Raw genomic sequence first — 13,521 nt, 5'->3', positions numbered from 1 at the left:
CGGGAGCCAGGATTCCGCCATTCCAAAGCCTCTCAGGTAGTGCCAGTGGGGAGCTACTTCGAGAACCATTAGAACCCTCTATCCTCCTTGGGCTCTGAATGTTTCTTTCCCACCCAAGCTCAAGCACGGGGCGGAGGGGGGAGTGAGCAGAGGTCTGGGGCAGTCTCAAGTCTCTGCTCAGAGCCTGATTTCCTCCCTCCTCCCTCCCCAGAGCCATGGACTCCAAGGCCCAGTGAGCCCGGAATGCATGCTCTCTTGGTCTCAAGCCCTCTTCCCTGGACAAGGTCCTAGATGCGCCCAGAGAGTGACACTTGTCTGTTGGACATCCAACCTTTAGTTCCCTTTTCATAACCAGGTGGCTGTTTCCCTCGGGGGCCTTGCCCATGGCCCAGGACTTCAGATGTGGCCTCACTCCTGGTGTCCAGGGGGTGGGTCACACATCCGGGCCTGGGCCACAGTGATAGGAAAAGTGACAGGCATGTGACGCAAGCCAGGAGTTTCAGCCCAAACAGGCTTTATGCTTGAACGGCTGGGAAGTGGTAGGCAATCTTTCTTGAAGCTTTTGAATTATGAATTGGGAGGATGTTAAGGTTTGAGTTGTTGGACAGAAATGCTCTCAGAATAAAGCCAATATAGGGAAGGAGAAGAGAAAATGGGTGCTGTTGATGACACTTAAGCCCCTGAATCAAGCCAGATCTGAAACCTACCCCCAATCTTTCAGGCAAGTGCACAACGGTGTCTCTTTTCACGTAGCTGGTTTGGTGTTGGTTTGCTTTTGTTGCTCGTGGAGAAAAGGATCCTGACATAAGCAGCAGCCTCAGGCCCTTGTGACCTGGCCCCACTGACCCCTGGTCTCTGGCACACCAGGCTCCATCTCCTCGTGAAACTCAAGAAACGCTCAAACATCTTACAGAAGCTCGACACAGAGAGCCGGACGGTCTGGTTCACATCCTGGTCCTCCCACTCATTATCTGTGGAAACGTAGGCGGCCATTATCCACACGAGCTTCAGGGTCCTTGTCCACAGCCTGGGGCTACTGGTGTTACTCTCCTCATTGTCCTCATCCCGGGGCTGCAGTGGAACTTACGATGCGAGGCGTACTTCGAGCAGTGAGCCCGTGTTCGTGCCAGCTGCTGTTATGACAATGACTTCTGGACCTAAGGGGCCTGATCCTCCCACCTTGGGGGCTTCACACCTGTTGTTTCCTCTCTGGAATGTCATCTACGCTGACTGCAGCTGGTTCAGACGTCAGCTCAACAAGCATCCATTCAGTGCTTCCAACAATTCCTATATTTTCCGTCTCAATATCCACTACACTTTGCAATTCTATGTCTTTAGAGTAGTTACTGTGATTCTGTATCCCTCTCTAAACTGTAAACGTGAAGGCAGGGAACGAATCTGTTTCGCTATTAGGATTTATAGCTTCAATTTCAAGGACATAAACTGGTACCTGAGAAAACACATTCTGAATGAATGAGTTGCATGCTCTGATAGCTGGGGGATAGCTTCTTTACGAGGGAAATGTGCCTGATGCCTGACTGTGGTTGACGTCCCAGCGGATCCAGGGCCAAGGGTCACCCTGGTGCACAGGCCGTGAGCAGCGTCCAGGCGCCCAGGGCTGCGGCAGCAGGGCCTCGAGCCACACCTTGAACCCGCAGCAGCCCGGGGACTGGAGACAGTCCATAGTCGTGATCACCTGACCGGGAAAGCTCTCATCCCTGGACCCGCTCAGCACTTGCAGGCAGTGAAAAAGGCCACCAAAGTCCACAGGGACGTGTGGGCTGTCACACACTCCCAGGGATGCTGTAAATGGGCTCTGACAAGCACATAATTAATTTCAGAGAAGAGAACAGTGTCTTTTTTCCTTCTAAACAGTCTTGGACATTATGAGCTTTTAATTATACTAAGATCACATGGGAGGCTTCAGAGAATGGAGACTTGCTGGGAGGGCCAAGTGCTGACATCACTCAGTGATGTTCCTGGCCGTGCGTTTGGTTCTTGAAAAGTGGAACGGACTTTGATGTCTTCTCAAAGCCTTGCTGCATTTTGAATTCACACAGAACTTTCTTTCTCAGCTCCCTCTGCTCTGCCAGCAGCACAGGACCCAGGACATCCTGGGAGCAGAGGAAGAGTGAGCTTGGGCAGAACTATCCCAAGGGGATGGCCCCGCCCCGAAGCCCCTAAGCCCCTCCCAGGGTGGGCAGGTGGGGGGTGGTGTGGGGGTCCTTGGTCTGCATGCAGAGGGTGATGAGTCCTGCCCGGTCGTGGCCAAGTGGAGAAGTCGTGGACGAATGCAGAAGGGGCCTTCCCTTCCCAAGGAACCAAGTCCGAGGCCACACACCCACGGGCGACCATCTCTCCAGGGATGGGTCGCGGTTCTCTGGGTCCAAGTTGAGGACCTGGGCTCCTTCGGGGCCGAGGGTCAGAAAACCTGGAAAAAGACTTGGGAGATTCTATGCTTTTCACCCAGAACTCAGAGTCCCCTGTGCACAGTGTGAAGGAAAGGGGGGCCTGGGAACCTGACTCAGAGCGGCCCCAGGGGCAAACATCTATGAAGCAGCCTCCTCGCCCCGACCTGGGTGAATGCGTGTTCCGCTTGGGGATGTGGCCCATGTCACCACCTCCCAGGGACAGGTTCCTCCATGGCCCAGCCAGGACAGTTATCCCCTGCATCACTGGGATGACCCGCGGCAGGGGACCACCCCCGGGGCTCTGGAAGGTGCAGAACAGAACCAGTCCCCGGATGGAGAGTCCCAGTGCAGCCTGGCCCACGGTGTCACCAGCGCCCACCTCCTGAGGCCCGGGCTGGTCCCTGAGCTGTTGGGGCTGGACGCCGGGACCTGGGATGCCCTCACCTGACGCCTCTATCCCGATCCCCGGGGATGTCCGGGGCCTCCCAGGATCTGGGGACTCTCTACCCGGCAGCCGGCTGGTTCCCACCTCCCAGGGGAGCCCCACTTCTGATAACAGGAGGGGTGCTGGGCAGGCCTGGGCAGCAGGACGTGGCAGGGAAGGATTTATGCAGCAAGTCCATCAGGAACTTCCACATAAGCTGCTTTTTATCTGCCAGAGGAAGGCTTCACTGCAAATCTTCCCTGCACCCCTGCAGCTCAGAGAGAAGCGTACACACCAGGACCACCTGCCGCAAACATGCTGACGTTCTTCTCTGTGGACGATCGAAGGGGAGTGATTTACAACTGTGACCTGCCGTACAAATGAGGACTCAGTCCAGCACCCCCATCTCCCTCTCCAGACGGAGCGCTGGAGACCCGCCGAGGGCCCTCATCGCCCCGCAGCCTGGTTACCCACATGCTGGCCAGAGCCTCCGCTCTCGGGCCAGAAGGGACTACTGTGCCTGTATGCGGTCCTTTCCCGCTTTTCATTGGAGTCCAGGGGCCGGCGTGGCCTGTGTGCGGGTCACAGCCGCGCGGTCGGTGTGGCCGATCTAGGGCTGTGCCGTCCCATCCGCTTGCCTGTGAACTCCCCCTGGGGGTGAAGGGCCGTGTGTCACCTGTGCACGTCCTACTGTGTGACGGTGCTGTCACCCGTGTCCCGTGACCCCATGCTCCCTCCCTGCTTCCTGGGCGTGTACCTCGTGCGCGTGTAGCCAGCTCTGCCTGGGCTCCGCTGGGGCGCTCACACCGTCGCCGTCCGCCTGTCAGGTGCCCTCACTGGGGTGGGGGTGGGATGCTCGCATTGCTGTGACGGCCGTGTCCCCATTCTCTGGGTCACCTGTGCCACCGCGGCACCTGCACATGGCCCGCTGTGGTGTCGCTCACTTGTGTTGCACACCCGAGTTCTCTGCACCATCACACCCGTGTCGGAGGCCCTGAGCGCCCACACGTCCACCTGCTCCCGGGTGTGAGGCCACGGTTCCCGCGTGAGCCCTGCACATCGGCGTTCACACGGTGCCGCCTGCACGTCACTCCAGCTGTGGACACGCTCAGTCCTGCGTGTCCCATCTCCTCGGTGTCCTCAGAGCCCCAGAGAGACTGAGGAGGCCCCAGAGACAGGGGAGGCCGGGACGCTGTAGAGGCCGGAGAGACCACGGAGACGGGTCACTAGGGAGGCTGTGGAGGCCGGAGGCTGGGGAGACAATGGAGACCCTGGACTAGGGATGCTGGAGACTGGAGGGGGGGGGCACGGAGGTTGGGGAGATCAAGAGACCAGGGAGGCCAGGGGGGCCTCAGAGACCGGGGAGACCACGGGCAGCGCCGCTCAGTCCCCACAGCCAGGGCGCTGCTCGCGTCCCCGACAGACGAGAACAAGCCGGACAGTGGAGGCTCAGGAGCTGTGCTTTTAGGAGCCTGACCCAGACGCGGCTCCCGATGCCCCCACCGCAGGAGGGAGGGTCCTCGTGCTGGAAGTGACAGAAGCCACCACAAGGCGGCTCCTGCCCTGCACGCTCAGGCGCGGCTGGACCCAGGCTCCAGTGATGTAATCAGAAATTCTCTCTCAAATCTTGGTCTTTGTCGGGTCTGGGTTCTGGAACCCAGGGATCCAGGGGGTCCTGACTCACCTCTGGGCCCCGCACGGTGACAAGATGGTGGCAGTGGGCATCCTCACCTCCTCCCGGAACGCAGGCCTTCCCCTCAGCACATGACAAGCCCAAGGCTCACTGTGATTGGATGGGGTCGGGGCACGTGACTGGGCCTGAACCAATCCCTTTCCTGTTGCTCCTGGGAACAATGCTGACGCTCACTCTGATTGGTCTGGGCCGGGACATGTGACTGCCCCTGACCCAATCACGGCAGGGAAGGCGGGCCTTCCTTGACCAGACCTGCGTCCCCATTCCCCTGCCAGCAAGGGTGCCCTGGATCGCAGGTCTGACGTCGGGGGCGGCATTTCCAGAGACACATGGGTGGATCTAGAAGGAGAGGCGGATGCCAGGAGGCCACCTGCTGGTGACCTCCGCAGGACTTGGGTCAACGTCCCAGACCCCGGCCACCTCCACCTGGGGACCTGGACCTGAGGGGAGGAACGGACACCGCTGGGGACCGTCCTGCCCTCCTCACTTGTGGGCCTGGACTCGTGACTTTGAGACCTGCTCCCCTAGCCCAGCCCGGACGTGTGGGGCTAAGCCTCCCAGACAGTCCTGGCCGGAGCCTGGAGCCGCGCCTATGCTGCCCCGGGTCACGTCCGGCCCCTGGTCGTCCTCAGAGCCCTTGCCTCGCTCCCCAAGCCCAGCCTCTGCCCTCAGAGCCCCCACCCCCCTCCCCAAGCCCAGCCTGCGGCCAGCACCCCTCCCAGCCTGCCTCCTGACGTGCTCCCCCCGGGTCTGCTCTGCTCTAGTCTGAAGGCCCAGCCTCAGTGCATCACCCTGAGATCCGTGAGGATCCGGGCCTGTGCACAGAGTGAGGTGTACTGCTCTCTGGAAGGTTGAGACACGCGAATGGATTTGGATTTGTTACCTGATGCCTGGACGTGGAAGCTGATTCATCCTCCACAGCCATTGCTCCCTGTCAGGGAGCCACAGACGGACCACGGGGGTGCTGGTGTGGACCCCCACAATGGTGTTTGGACCCCCACAATGGTGTTCGTACCCCCCCAGCCCCCCGTGAAGCTCCAAGTGCTGCCTAATGAAACGGGAAGCTGTAGAAGCAGAGTGAGAGACTCTGGCAGAAACTTCCGAAAGGAAAGCCTAAGACAGGGTTACAACAGCCCCCCAGACCTGTGTCCAGATGAAGGGAGCGCAGCTCCTGGTGACAGGTGTGTCCTGGCTGCCCTGCGGCGACCCCTCGGCGCTGCTCCACTGCTCCGAGGAACCTGGTCAACAGGAAGGAGCAGGAACCAGAAAATGCAAAGGCTGAGCCCCCAGGGCACGCAGACCCCCGCCCACCCGCAGGGAGGTCTGACGCTTGGCCATCCCTGTGTTCCTCTGCACCTTCACGCCTCCCCTCACCTGAGCCCGCAGGGAGCCCCTCCACGCCCCCAGTCTGCCTGATCAGCGCTGCTCCGTGCCGGGTGCCCGGTGTTAGCTCCGCCGTAGACCTCACTTCTTTCCCACTCCCTGGAGTAGGTTTTACTGCCTGAAATAACGGGACGCCGAGTGGAGGCGGCATGGGTCACATCTAGCCGGGACATTTGATTTGCAGGGTCAGTTCCTCAGACCCCTCTTCCTGTTTGGCTCGGTGACTGTGGCAGCTCTCGGGTTTGGCAGCGATTGTGCCAAGCAGAGCCTCTAAGATGGGAGGGTGTCCCGGATCACCCTTCTGGGGCCTAGAATGGGGGCAGACATGGGGACCTTTCCCGGCTGGCCAGAGACCAGACGGGAGGGGGAGGACGGATCTGAGTGTCACAGGGGCCCCGGGCCAGGTGCTCACATGGCCCGTCACGGTGGAAAGGCCCTTGGCGGACTGCCCGAAGGACACGGCATCAGTCCTACAACCGCCGGAGGCCCACCAACACCCCGCACGAGTGAGGAGGCGGGTCCTGCCCCACGGCCTCAGAGAACGTGCAGCCAGAAGGCCCCTGATTGTAGCCCACGTCACACCTGTCACCTGCACAACTGGGACGGGATAAATGTTGTGTCGTCTGAGCCACTGACTCTGCGGTAACTCGTTAGATCAGCAGTAGGAGATAAAGAGATGGTTCTGTTTCTGGAAGGGAGCAGAAGCAGACCTCCAGCTGGCACAGACCTGAGGGGCCCCACCTGATGCCGGGGGTGTGTGTGGGTGCCAGGGCGGACGGGACTTGGGGACGGGACGCAGAGGAGGATGTGGGGAGCAGGGCAGGTCCCCCGTCTATGGAAGGGTGGGACCGGCTGACAACAGAGATGCCCACCAGGAACCAGGCTCCCCCGCTGACGACACACTTTCTGATGCCCATGCTGCCTTCTGCTTAGCAAACAGGGCAGAGGATTCACAGACAGACGACCCCCGAGAAATGGCGAGAAAGAACGGGGATTTGGAAAATGTGTGATGGGCTCATTACTTTATTCTCTAAAAGGTTGTCCTTTTTGTGAAAATGGTAACGTCCTAACTGTGAAAATGATAATGTCTGAGGATTTATTTTGTTAAGAAAGCCAGTCTGTATGTTCTGTGCTTTTCACACATTTTGTAACGGTTCTCAGGGACGGCTCGTTTCTCCTCTATTGGCAGGTCTGATCCACACGCCGGTATTAACTCCGGGCCTGGGAGCTTCCCCAGCTTCCTGGACATCACTGGCTGCACCTGCTCCGATAGTGACCCCAGAACATCCTCTGTGGTCTGGGGCTGGTGACAGCCTCCTCTCAAGTCCCATGGCGAATTCTTCAGACGATGCAGAGCCTGTGTCCTAGGGATGGGCGGATGTGGTGGGGACGGATGGCCCTCAGCCTGGCCCTGCCCCAGGGGTTCACGGCAACCCAGGATGCAGGTGTCTCTCCATCCTCTCTCCTTGCTGCCCGCGCATCCCACAGGAGGCATGGAGAGGGCTCCATACCCACTGGTCACGTCCTGCAAGAGCCCCCCTCCCCCCGCCCTTCCTGGAGACAAACCAGCAGAGCATCACTGACCCCAGAGGACGCTGCACTGTCTTCAGAGGCCGAGGCGCTGCCTCCAGTAGCCCGGCTGCCTCCAGGCTTCCTCCAAGAGGCTCAGCTGTGGGGCCAGGCTTTGCCCGCCTCTCTGCACGGCTGGGCTCAGGGCACGAGCCTGGGGACACAAGCTGCAGGTGAAATGCAGGATGGCTTTTCCCTCACCTCCTGCCGGCCTCTCCCTGGATTCATCCAGAACACGGTCCACATTCTCGGTGTCTAACCCGACACAGACAGACAGAGCCTGACCCTGAGACCTCCTTCGGCGTCCATCATCATCATCATCAGTGCTGCCTGGGGTGTCAGGCCCTTTAACGATGGCACTCGGGTGTCAGCATTGCACCCTCACGTGCTGGGGTCAAGAAGTGTGACCGGCCCTGAGAGAAAGGCATTTCATCCACACCCGCTGAAGGAGCCGCACACCCAGGGGCCCCCACACCGCAGATCGGTGAGCAGACTAGGTCGGTGTATCTCCAGTCACCGGCTGGGAGGAGCCCTCGTCTGTCTGGAAGACCCCCCGGGGCATCCGTGTTGGGCTCTGCTGGGGTCCTGGCGTCTGCGTGAGCGAGGAGTGTCCTGTCCGGATCCCGTGCTGGAAGAGGGAGGGCGTGGTGACACGGTGTGCAGCGTGGTCAGCGCTCAGGGCCTCGTGTGGCTTCCCGCAGCGGTGGGGGGGGAGTGGCCACCCCAGCACGTGCGGGAGCCTCTCTGAGGGAGCGGCACGGAGCTAGGCCTGGATGGGGCTGTGGGAAGAAAGTTCCAGAAACGCAGGTGCGGTAGGCCTGCTGCGCTAGGGCTATGGCGGGGAAGGGACCGTGCATTGTCGGTGCAGAGAGTGGCCCGCAGGTTCTGCCCCCGAGCTCGGGCTCGAGAAGCCCGCGTGGACGTGGCCCAGCCGCCTGTCTCCCGCTCTCCACACAGGGACTCTTCCCGGATCACGAGTCCCGCCCAGGGTGGAAACCACGCCGCCTTCCCGGCCTCCCTTGCAGCCACCCGCCCTCACGTGACCTGCGCCGCCAATCAGAAGCCTCCCGTGAGCCTCTGCTCAGTAAGAGCTCCTGGGCGGAAGATGGCGTCGGGGCCTGTGAGGCGGCGTAGCCTGAGGGGACCCGGTGGCAGCGTGGGGTCGGTCGAGGGGACTTCCACGCCGCCGAGCCCGAGTCTCTGCCCCCGAGGGGCCCGGAGCGTCCTGACGTTCCCAGCAGCCGCCCAGGGCCGGCCTCCCCCGGAGCGAGTTGAAACGCGCAGGCGCAGACCCGCCCGGCCCCCCTGCGTCCCAGGCCGCGTGTCGCCTTGACCCCGGGGAGCACCTTCCCTGCACTGTGCCCGACCCCGCCGTCCGCGCTGCTGTGGGTACAGGTAAGACCCTGATGACGTGGGAGCCGCGGGCGGGACCCCCCGCCCACCGCCCCCCCGAGAGCGGGACCCGGTGTGTCCTCTGTGTCCCCCCTGCCGCTGGACCCCGAGGGCGGCGGGGAGGCCGGGCGCCCAGGTCACACCCGGCCTGTGCGGGCACACCGGGCACACGCCAACGAGTGTGGACGCAGGAGCGTCCCCGTGGACACGCGCGCAGCCACACTCACAGGTGACTGGCTCCACCCGGAGCCGCTCGTCGTGCCCCGGGAACTGCAGAAATGGACCGAGCCTGCGGGACTTCGGCCCCTCGTCTCCCTCCTCCGACCTTCCCGCGGACGCCGAGCGCCCGCAGGTCCGCGGGGGCCGGTGCGGGAGGAGGCGGCGCAGCCCCGGCCGGCGGGATGTCCCAGCTGCTGCCTCTGGGAGGGTCGCTGGGCTCCGCTGCGCAGGCCGCACGTCGGTGAGGATCAGACCCTCATAGGTTATTATCCGGGACGGGCAGTTGCGGGGGACATGGGCGCCTTTGCCCTGCAAGGGGCAGAGCGGGCTGGGACCCCGGAGGTGACGCGGCGTGTGCATTTGTGCATCAGCGGGGGCCTGGGCACAGAGAGGGGTGGACGCCACCTGTTCCCGATCAGCTGTGAGCGCCGTCTGCAGCCGGGCCAGGTCTCTCCCGGTAATCCATTTCTGGGGAAGAAAATCACATTTGAGAGAGAGTCATTATGTAGTGTATTGCACTTGAAATTATAATTCTATGAAATCTCATTATGTCTAGACTAAAAGGAATTGAATTTTGATTATTTAACTACATTTCCTGGTGCTCTTAGGAGGATGGCTGTTTTTCTGAAAGCTGTCTGCCTCATCCATTAAGAGTGATGTTTTCTGAGCAGCACCCTTGGGGGCTTCTAGAACTCTCTTGAGGCTCAGCTTTGGCCTGGGGTGTCTTTCTGGGCCCCTTTGGCCTCAGACCCCTTCCTTTCCCCTGCGTTTCCCAGGCCGCGGGCGGGGCCGCTGTCTGCCTGGATTAGTCAGGGGAGGCAGTGGTGCAGGGTCAGGGCGGGGAACCTGGAGTATCCCCTCTGCCTGCACCTGTTCCTGCATCGGCTGCGTGTCCGCCAGGGCGGCGCCCCCTATGGCCCCAAGCACTGGGACCCCCCCTCTCCTGGTCTCTATCCCCGGCGCTTGGTGGCAGGTTGCTGGGCTGGCTGAGCTTTCCCTTCTCGGTTTTTCAACGTTGACCCCTGCATTGACCCTCCCTGGGCTGGAGCACCTGCAGTGATTCCTGTTACCTGACGGACCCTGGTGTACATGCTCCTCAGCAGGACTCAGGCCTCGACACCCGCCTCCTCCACCTCCACCCCTATAGACACTCCTCACCCACAGGAGGCCTCGGGACCTTTGCTCATGCTGCCTGTTTTCAGGAGGCCTCCCTGCAAACCTCGCCCATCTTTTAAGTCCCAGCCCAGGTGCCGCCTTCACAAGTCACCAATCTTGAGCCTCCCAGGTGTGGTGATGAGATGTGCTGGGTCCTCCCAGAGCCCTCTTTGGCCCCCCTGGGTGCTCAGCAGGAGGATGTGGTGGGATTGTCACGCATGTTCACTTTCGTTCTTGTTTTCATCATTTCCCCCAGGTTTTCATTGGTGGTGACCTGTGTTCACAGCTGCGCTGAAGCAGGACAGTCAGGCCTTCCTCAGCTGAGTGCGGAAATCACAACCCAGACTGGCTCTAGACAGAAATCGTGTTGACTGACAGTTTTGTTAGCTTCAGGCACAGCTTGATCTGGAAGATCAGCTCCCAGCATCAGAACGCTGTGTCTTTACCCCTCTTGGGTCGGCTTTCCCCCATGTGGGTGCTGGGGGTGCCACAGTGGAACGAGAACTTACTTCCAGTTACAGGTGACAGAAAGCCTGACTAGAATCGGCTCAAACACAGAAATGTTTGTCGATGCAGATAACTGGTCTGTCCGTGGGCGATTAGCTTCAGGCACGGATGGATCTGGGAGACCCATCAGGACCTCTGGGAATTCTCTCTGCTGGGTGCTCAGCTTGCCTCTGTGTTCGCTGTGTTCTCAGACAGACGCCCTTCACTGTGGTGTCGAGAACCTTCGGAGGTCGTGAGGCGTGTACCGTGGCTCTCGGGAACCCCGGCGCAGGTGCCTGGCTTGTCCGCCGGGTCCACGAGAGTTTCAGAATCCGGGTTCCTGGTCTCCCTGTGGTCTGGCGCGAGTCACGTGTCCATCCTTGAAGCCAGGCTTGTTACCAGGCACGCGCAGCATTGCGCACCGTGTGCCTGAGACACAGGCCCAAAGAGCCCGGGCCCAGAGTTGAGACAACAGGAAAGAGGCCGTGTGTGTGTCTGTGGTGGTTTTGAGTCCAGCCCGTTGGAGGCTTGTGCTGTTGTAACGCAGAGAGATCTGGCGCCGGTTACCCAGCTTCCCCAGCGGTGGCATCTGGGGAAAGCGTAGCATGACGCCACCTCCTGGGAACTGACAGCGAGGCCTGGTCAGGTGGAAGGAAAGGGGGGGGTCGTCCTGGACCAGGCGTCCGGGACACTGGTCTCAGCTGTGTGTTCCCCGCGTGCCGCATGCGTCTGTGGGGGCCTGTGTGGGAGGGCACAGCGCGCGTCAGCAGGCCTCCCTGACGGTGCAGGTGACGGGCCGTGCGAGGCACGGATCGTCTGGGGACGTCGTCAGAACCGCGGTAGTTAAGCTTTAGCTTTATGAGGACGCGGTGCCCACACTCGCCTGTGCGACCGACCACTGCCGTTCCCCCAGGATGGCGGACTGGGAAGGGGTCCGGGCGTCAGCTGGAAGTTACCGTCTAACGAGGAGGCACGGAGGCAGCCTGCCGTCGTCCGCAGGAGACCGTTCCTTAGCTGGGGTGACGTTGGTTCTGTGAGTGGCAGAGAGTGTGCCGTCTTCTGTCACTCCCTCCCTCGATCACTGCACAATGTTGTCCAGCGCGGCTCGCCGTCCGGCGCTACTGACCCACAGAACGCGGTCCGCTGAGCGTGTGGGCCCAGCATCCGCGTCCTGCTCCTCCCACGGAGCCGGGTCCACACGGGGCCCCAGGAAGGACGTGTTGAGTGGTGGCCGCCCACCGGCTGCCCACGTCACCCCTGGCTGCCTGGTCTCAGAGCCGGTCACTTCCGTGGTGGAGTCCCTCCAGCCCTTGCCTCCTGGTCCAGCCTGAAGTCCCTGCAAGGTCCCCGCGTGTCCCAGGGGCTGGTGACTCCGGCTCATCCTGCTTCGCGGTGGGAACCAGTCTGGCTCCCGTCAGCTCCCCTCGTGTGGTGAGCCGGCGTGTGGTGCGACCCGCCTGGAGATCGTCGCCGGGGAGCTGGCCTCACGGGGACACAGGAGGGAAACAGAGGTCATCACCGGTTTTCAGATTTCGTCGGTCTCTACGATCCTGGGTGAAACCGGGCCCTGGCTGCTGGGATGTCCCCTGAGGCCAGAAAGGCCAGGCCTGCAGGGTAGCATTTGCTCAGCTGCGGACCCACCTGGAGTCCCATCAGGCGGGAGGCTCGTCCCTCAGGAACCGTCTCCTCCTGCCGTGGGACGCGGTCCTGAAGGAGGCCTGTGTCCCCAGGGGGAGGTCCCTCTGACCCCGTGCGGTCCCGTTTCCGTCCGCCCTCCCCCGCGGGGCCCTCCTTCCTGGAGGTCAGTGCAGTCAGTATATTCGCACCTGGGCGGTATCTGTCCTTGGGTCCTGCTCCGGGGGACGTGCCTGTGTCCGGGGCGGGCAGGGGTGGGGCGGAACGGGACGTCCTGGGGAAGCGCTTGCTGAGAAGGAGGCCTGTGCCAGAGGGGCCTTCATGCGGCAGGTGGAGGTGGCTGAACTGCCCTGTGGGCTCGGGTCTGTGTACTTAGGATTAACAACCGTAAACCACACCTGCCACATCCCATACACGCTGGTTTGAGTGGATTTGCTGCTGGTTTCGGTGCTAGAAATTGCTGGGCCTCGGGAGACGCCTGAGAAGCAGAATTTCACAGGCGACTGGAGTGCGCTCTGCTGCCAGCGTGGGCGTCTGTAGTTTTACGAAGGCGAGTTTCCTTTTCAGGGCCCAGGGGTGGAGGACGGCGGTGGCTCCCGGGATGGAAGGGGCGGCTCATGTGGGAGGAGGCTGCGTTCCGCCACAGACATGGCTCCGTGACGACCGTTCGTGCCGAGGCCACCTGCCCCCTCACAGGTGTGACCCTGGGGTCGAACTGTCCCACGCTCTGCCAGCCCCAGGATGGACCTGCTCCTTCCCGCTCTGACTTGGTGGTGACAGAGCTCTGCCCGCCTCCTTTCCTGCCAGTGCCTGGGCAGGCTCCTTCTCACCCTCATCTTGGTTGTCTATACCTCTTTCAGGGTATTGATCTTGTATCCTTCCTCTTGTGTCCAAGACGAAAGTCAGTGTTTATTGCCTGGATTAGAATAGACACTCCGACCCATCATGAGCAGTAGTCTCGGATAACGTGCCTGGCATGGCCTCTGACCAACCCGTCCTGAGCTCCCAGTGTCTTCCTGCCCCTGGCCAGCATATCCGGCAGGTGTGGGAATGTCCTGGTCACAACAGAGATATCCCAACGCAATATTAAGGAGAAACAGGTGCAGGAGAATCCAGGGTGGGGACAAGGTGGGGCCTGACCAGAGTCTGGGAAG

The 13,521-nt window shown here is 61.4% G+C and overlaps 1 long non-coding RNA gene across 2 annotated transcripts; it reads right to left on the bottom strand.

Annotated features, from left to right (window-relative positions):
• Window positions 1–497: 497 nt before the first annotated feature.
• On the bottom strand, window positions 498–8,429 carry LOC120227020. Of its 2 annotated transcripts, XR_005527148.1 has the most exons (6): window positions 8,211–8,429; window positions 8,031–8,108; window positions 5,412–5,441; window positions 3,593–4,867; window positions 2,342–3,486; window positions 498–2,114 (listed from the first exon to the last, which is right to left on the bottom strand). It is a non-coding gene; the product is annotated as an uncharacterized LOC120227020 (long non-coding RNA). The 2 variants fall into 2 exon arrangements; XR_005527147.1 differs by having other exon boundaries at window positions 8,031–8,429.
• Window positions 8,430–13,521: the final 5,092 nt, after the last annotated feature.

Source organism: Hyaena hyaena, unplaced genomic scaffold (assembly GCF_003009895.1).
Source record: "Hyaena hyaena isolate Hyena2069 unplaced genomic scaffold, ASM300989v1 scaffold_1935, whole genome shotgun sequence".
In the NCBI taxonomy this organism is placed as follows: Eukaryota; Metazoa; Chordata; class Mammalia; order Carnivora; family Hyaenidae; genus Hyaena; species Hyaena hyaena.
The sequence above is the reverse complement of the archived record's forward strand: the minus strand, read 5'-3'. Positions and strand labels throughout refer to the sequence as shown.